The sequence below is a fragment of the Humulus lupulus genome, chromosome 1, assembly GCF_963169125.1.
Source record: "Humulus lupulus chromosome 1, drHumLupu1.1, whole genome shotgun sequence".
Lineage (NCBI taxonomy): Eukaryota > Viridiplantae > Streptophyta > Magnoliopsida > Rosales > Cannabaceae > Humulus > Humulus lupulus.
The window spans coordinates 135,498,233-135,505,422 of NC_084793.1; positions in this window are offsets into that span (position 1 = coordinate 135,498,233).

The following is a 7,190-nucleotide window of genomic DNA, read 5'->3' on the forward strand; positions in this document are numbered from 1 at the left end:
GATTTGCATATCCATCCTCATGGCGGCCACAATCTGTTTTCGAAATGCTGATTGCAGCCTGAACCAGGATTGGATGGACCCCGGTTTAAGCCTTTTCCACCACTCTTCGGCGGGACCGCCCAAAGTGATCGAGAAGCAGAGGCATTTGCCATCGTCGCTGACGTGGGCCACTGTCATGAGTCAGTTGTACCGGGACAGATGGTCCATGGGATCGGTATTTCCAGTATAGGCAGTGAGGCTTGGCATCTTGAACCCCTTGGGTAGTAGGAAGTCCAGGATGTGCCTCGCGCATGGCTCTTTGTCCTCTTCGTCGAAGTCGGTGTCTGTGCCTTCCTGCTTGTGGACCAGGCGATCAATGACCTTTTTTAATGCGTCCATCTGCTCCATGAGCAACTTGGCCGTGCTATCCTCCAGGGGGATTCTCTCGTTCCTCCTGTCGTTCATGTTGTTCCTGAGGTCGCCGTCTCGAGGGAGTATTTTTTCCTTGTGGGCCTGCTCATTCTGAGCGTTCAGCCCATCGCGTAAATCTATCCGGGAAGTGTCGTCCCCGGAACTGAGGGCGTGACGTTCCTCGCGGCGAGGCCGTTCTCGACAGTTCTTGTTGACTGAGGCACTTGGGTGGAAAGACCTTTCCCGCCCATTTGGCCCTGGGGCGTGTTGGGGCTGTGCATTCTGTGGCTGCGTCCCCTGCGGATCGATCGGATGGCCTCGTCCTGGGATGGGGCGCACCTTCTCTTTCCTAGGTAGTGGCCGTGAACGTTCCCCAGCTTTTTCGACGAGGGTGGTCTTCTCCCGGGTCCTCCGTCGCTCCCCGTCCGGGCCTCCTGGAGCCGGTTCGGAGAAAGGCTCCAGGGGACGGACCGGGCTGGCACCTCTGGGGACCCCGGCTTGCTCTCGGGGAGAGGGTTGCTGCGTTTCTGGAAGTGGGCCAGCTGTGGGGTTGGCTGCCGAACCCCGCGCGGCCATGAGCGCCTACAGGGCTTGGAGAGACTCTTGCATCCGGCGGTGCGCCTCTGCTTGCTCAGCGATCCTGGCCTCCTGATCCAGGACTTGCTGCCTTAGTCTGGTCACCTCCAAGTCCTACTGATCATCGCGGGGGCTCCTGGGATCTGCAGCTTCGTCGTGGTACTCCCCCTCATTTTCCTCCTCATAATACTCCTCCTCGTTTTCTACTTCGTATTCTGTCCCACCCTCATAGTCCTGCGACTCGTCTTGGTGAGATATTTGAGGAGGCACGTCCTTGGGCGGGTCCTGAGGAACATGCTGCGAAGGCAGCGGGTCTCCGTTGCCCTGCTCTGGATTGGTAGGGTCGAAGGTGGTGTGTCGTGTGTTCACCATCGTAGTAAAGACCTGACGTTAGCACTACCTTCCTTCAGCTCTCAATGAAAGCACCAAACTGTTAACCGAGATTTTCGGCAACTCTATTAATAACTAATATTTACTGATAATTATAATGAAAGCAGAAGATTAACACGGGGTCTTTACGTGGTTGGGGCGTTAACTATCCTTAGTCCACGAGTCTATATTATCAGAGCTTGTAGAACCTTTTACAATGGAGTTTTTTCTCTATAATTTGACAGAGTTCCTCTCTTTTATTCGTGAAAGAGGATCCCTTTTACAGCGTTCTGTAGCTTATATTTATAGGCGCATGGGAACACCAGGTCTGTATCGGGTCTGACCCAGGCCCATCGGAGGAATGGATATAGGTGGCCTTTCTAGTGGAGGCCCAGTACAAAAGGTGCAAAACACACGAAGTCCAAGACAGCTAAGGCCCAACAGGTTGACCTTAGAACTACGTCTCGCCCGAAAAAATGGCGCTTTTGGTCTGATCACTTCGAGTCACGAGGCCGATTCAGGAGACAAGACCAGTCAGAGTACTTGGTTGCGCAGTTCTGACACATCGGCATGCAATCCCGAGGCAGCCTTTTCTGCAGGTGAAAAGTGGGGGAAAACGCCCACGTGGAGCGAGGTGGCGTCAGGGTCCTGGACGCCTGGCCCCTTCAACCGGGGCCGAGGTGATCCGGGTCCATTTACCTTTGTCCCGCTTCGTTTACCATAGGCCCGGACCGTATCAGGGTCCGGGATCGGGACGCGTAGGCCGCGGTGGTCCGAACGCTCTGTACACAGCCAGGACTATCGCCGCGGAGGACGGACCCGGAGGGACAATCTGGACCCCTCTAATGGGCCCAGACATGAATCCCCGGTCCATACCCTTCCCCGCGGGCACTCTCCCTACCAAGAGGCCTTGAGCCGGGCCCGCGTGCTGACCTGGCCCCCGACTGTGGGCCTGGACGAAGGCCCCGAGCCCATGCAGGAAATGGGGATAACACTTGACTCCAGCTCGAGTATTCACCTTGACTCAGGCAGAGGCTGAGGCTAGTCCCTCGGTAGTGATAGGTCAGCTTTCTAGCGCTGGCTTTCCTTTTATAATATTGATTGATTCTGGTGCTACACATTCTTTTGTTTCTTGTAGAGTGATTGATAGATTGTGTAGACCTAGTGAGTATCGGACCGCAGGGTTTGGGACTTTCTTGCCTATAGGGTAACTGGTAGTCTCTAGGAGATAGGTTAGGGCACTGCCAGTGATGGTTGATAATAGGGAACTCTCGGTGGATTTGATTAAGCTAGATATGGAGGATTTTGATATGATCTTAGGGATGGATTGGTTGGCCAGGTATGGAGCTACGATTGATTACAGGAAGAAGATGGTTACTTTTGAGCCTGAGGGCGAGGATCCTTTTGTCTTTGTGGGTGCGGTGTTTGGACACCGCGTACCCATGATTTCAGCATTGAGGGCCAGAGACTTGTTGCAGGGGGGATGCATAGGTTTTCTGGCCAGTGTAGTGGATACTGCTAAAATTATGTGTGTGTGAGTTCTTAGATGTATTCCCTGAGGATCTGCCAGGGTTGCCGCCGCGCAGGGAAATTCAGTTTGAGATTGAGTTGGCACCGGGGACAGAACCAGTATCAAGGACACCGTACAGGATGGCACCAGCAGAACTAAAAGAGTTGAAGATACAGTTGCAGGAACTTCTGGATTTGGGGTTTATCAGGCCTAGTGATTCTCCTTGGGGCGCTCCAGTGTTGTTCGTTAAGAAAAAGGACGGGACTTTGAGGATGTGCATCGATTACAGAGAATTGAACAAGTTGACTATCAAGAATAATTACCCTCTACCAAGGATTGATGACTTGTTCGATCAGCTGCAGGGTAAGACAGTGTTCTCAAAGATTGATCTTCGATCTGGTTATCACCAGCTGAGGATCAAAGAGGAGGACATACCGAAGATGGCCTTCTGAACGCGTTATGGGCATTATGAGTTCTTCGTCGTGTCTTTTGTTTTGACCAATGCCCCAGCAACTTTCATGGATCTAATGAACAGGGTGTTCAAGGATTTCTTATATTAGTTTGTTATTGCCTTCATCGATGACATTTTGGTATATTCCAGTTCAGAGGCAGAGCATGAGCAGCTTCTCCGAAAGGTTCTACAGAGGTTAAGGGAGCATCAGTTGTATGCCAAGTTTAAGAAGTGTGAGTTTTGGTTACCAGAGGTGACTTTCCTTGGACATATAGTTGGGGCAGAAGGGATCAAGGTGGATCCATCCAAGGTGGAAGCAGTAAGGGATTGGCCGAGGCCAAGGAACGTCTCAGAGGTGCGGAGTTTCCTTGGGTTGGCAGGTTACTACAGGCGGTTTGTAGAAGGGTTCTCAAAGATTACTTCACCGATGACAGAGTTGACAAGGAAGAATCAGAAGTTCGTCTGGTCAGAGAAGTGTGAGAACAACTTTCAGGAATTGAAGTGACGACTTATTTCTGCACCTGTGTTGAGTCTTCCGTCGAAGGAAGGGAAGTTTTTGGTCTACTCTGACGCGTCGAGGATGGGTTTAGGCTGCGTGTTGATGCAGAATGAGAAAGTTATAGCCTATTCATCTCGATAGCTGAAGGAGTATGAGCAACGGTATCCGACTCATGATTTGGAGTTAGTAGCGGTGGTATTTTCACTGAAGGTGTGGGGTCATTATCTGTATGGGGAGAAGTGCGAGATATACACTGATCATAAGAGTTTGAAGTATTTCTTTACTCAGAAGGATCTGAATATGAGGCAGAGATGTTGGTTGGAGTTGGTTAGGGATTATGATTGTGATATCCTTTATCACCCTGGGAAAGCCAACGTGGTGGCAGATGCGTTGAGCCGGAGGGGCCCAGGACAATTGTATGGTTCCATCTTGATCTCAAGGGAATTGGCTGATGAGATGGTCAGGGCAAAGATAGAACTGGTGGTAGGGCAGTTAGCCAATATTACTTTGCAGTCAACCCTGTTAGAGCGGATCAAGGAGGGTCAGTTATTGGATGTACAGTTGTAGGAAGTTAGGCAGCATGCTTTAGCGGGGACAGCTCAGGATTATGTAGTTTCTGAGACAGGTTTGCTCCGATATCAGGGACGGATATGTGTTCCGGCAGATAAGGGGATTAGACGAGAGATATTGGATGAGTCTCACACTACACCATACTCACTTCATCCGGGAACCATGAAGATGTATCAGGATCAACGGACATTATATTGGTGCCCCGGGATGAAGAAGGATATAGTTGAGTTTGTGTCTAGATGTTTGACATGTCAGCAGGTTATGTCTGAGCATCAGCGACCAGCGGGATTGCTTCAGCCTTTGGGTAACCTAGAGTGGAAATGGGAGGATATTATGATGGATTTCGTGGGAGGATTACCTAGGACAGTTGGACTTCATGACTCGGTGGGGGTGATAGTGGACAGATACACCAAGTCAGCTCATTTTCTACCAGTGAGGTCGACTTATACAGTGGAACAGTATGCAGAGCTATATGTGAGGGAGATAGTTCGTCTCCATGGGGTTCCAAAGTCTATTGTATCTGATCGAGACCCTATCTTTACCTCCAACTTTTGGGGAGCTCTACAGAGAGCCATGGGGGCTTAACTGAAATTTAGTATAGCTTTTCATCTTCAGACTGATGGACAGTCTGAGAGGACGATTCAGGTATTGGAGGACATGCTTAGGGCATGTGTGATTGACTTCAAGGGTTCGTGGAGTAAGTATCTTCCATTGATCGAGTTTTCATATAACAATAGTTATCAGTCCACGATTAGAGTGGATCCTTATGAGATGTTATATGGAAGAAAGTGCAGATCGCCCATTCACTGGGATGAGATGGGTGAGACAAGGTATTTGGGGCCAGATATGGTTCAGAAGACTAATGAGGCCATTGAGAAGATTCGAGCTAGAATGCTTGCTTCGCAAAGTAGACAGAAAAGCTACGCTGATCCTAAGCGTAGGAACGTGGAGTTCCAGGTTGGGGACCAAGTGTTTCTGCGAGTTTCACCATTGAGGGGTGTGAGGAGGTTTGGAGTGAAGGGCAAGTTGAGCCCTCGATTTATTGGACCTTTTGAGATCCTAGAGAGGATTAGACAGGTGGCCTATAGGCTGGCCTTGCCACTGTCGCTATCAGGAGTTCATAATGTATTCCATGTCTCTATGTTACAGAAATATGTTTCTGATACAACTCATGCGTTGAGGTACGGGGATTTAGAATTGCAGACAGATTTGTCCTATGAGGAGCGACCAGTTCAGATTTTGGATTAGAAGGACAAAGTTTTGCGGAATAAGACGATACCGTTAGTGAAGTTGTTATGGAGGAATAGCAAGGTCGAGGAAGCGACCTGGGAATTAGAGTCGGCGATGCGGGATCAGTATCCTGAGTTATTCACGTAAATTTCAAGGACGAAATTCTCATTAGGAGGGGAAAGTTGTAACAACCCAAATTTGCTAATAAGGCTTAAGGGCCTTGATTAGTGTGCCGGGAGGGCATAAATGGGATTCGAGTGAATATTATTGACTTAAATGTGTGAGTATGTGATTAATAATTTTTATGTTATAATTAATGATATTATGTGATAGTATGATATATATGTGATCAATGTGAGAACCACATTATTATGTGGGCAGGACCTAGACCGCAACTTGAGACGATCCTGGGGCAGATTACGGGAAAAGTCACAACGGGACTTAAGATATGACTTTGGACAAGTGAGGGGTACTTTAGGTATCAGGTAGTGATTTGCAATATCGGGTTATGAAAACAAATATATGGAGATATATTTGAGGTTAGGATGTCTACGCGGGAATATTGGGGGATTTTACCATTTTGGCCTCGGGGACGATTTCGGCACCCCGAGCTTTGGGGATTAACTTAGTGAGTAAGACAAAATTTATGAAACCCGTCGAAAGAAACTAAACCGACCTTATTCTTCCCTCAGTTATTCACTAAACTCTCTCTCTTAAGGAAAGTAAGGGGAAGCGAACTAGAGAAAATCACAGAGGCAAAACAGGGAAAAATTAGTGGAAATTGCTTGGAATTGAGAGGGAATCTCTGAGGCTTAGCTCAAGACTTACTCAAGGGAAACAGATCAAGCTAAGGTAAGGATTAAACCCTATGTTTTCTGAAGTTTAACCTTGAGCTTTCAGCTAGGTATTGAGGTGCTTGTATCACTAATGTTTAGGGAGGAATTTGAGCTGGAAAGCTTTGGGAACTAGCTTGGTTTCGAACAGAGAAAGGATCCAACTGAAAAGGTAAGCTTTAATTTATGAACTAGAGGTTTGAGTGTGAGTTTTGACTGATTAAAATTGGGTTTTCAAGTTCTTAGAGTTTCAAGGGTTGAAAGTGAGTTTTCTATAGTTTATTGAGCTGAATTTCTGTTGAATTGTGTAGCATGAGTTATGGATATGTTGGGTGTTGAAGTAGGGAGCTTAGGGGTTGTTTTCTGGGCACGAAGGGAAGGGCTGCGGCTCTGTTCTAGAGCGCTGCGGCCCTAGGTTGAAGAAAAGCCAAGGAGGCTCGGCCAAGGGTGGGCGCCGCGGCGCCCATAGCAAGGGCTGCAGCTCGTTTCTTTGTCCAGGATAGCCTTGGTTCTGTTTTGAGGCTACAGCCACGGCCAAGCTTCAAGGGCTGCAGCCCTTGGTTGTGTACATGAACTTTTGAGGGTTTTAGGCTTGGGAATGTGGTCTAGTATGCTCGGGATTGATTTCACCACCGTGCTTGGTGGAATTTGGATTCCCAAGAGTTAGTTTCGTAACCAGAAACCTATATTTGAATATTAATGGAACCCTATACTTTGGTTGTGACTAGGTGATAAAGGCTTAGGCTCGGGAACGGATCATGC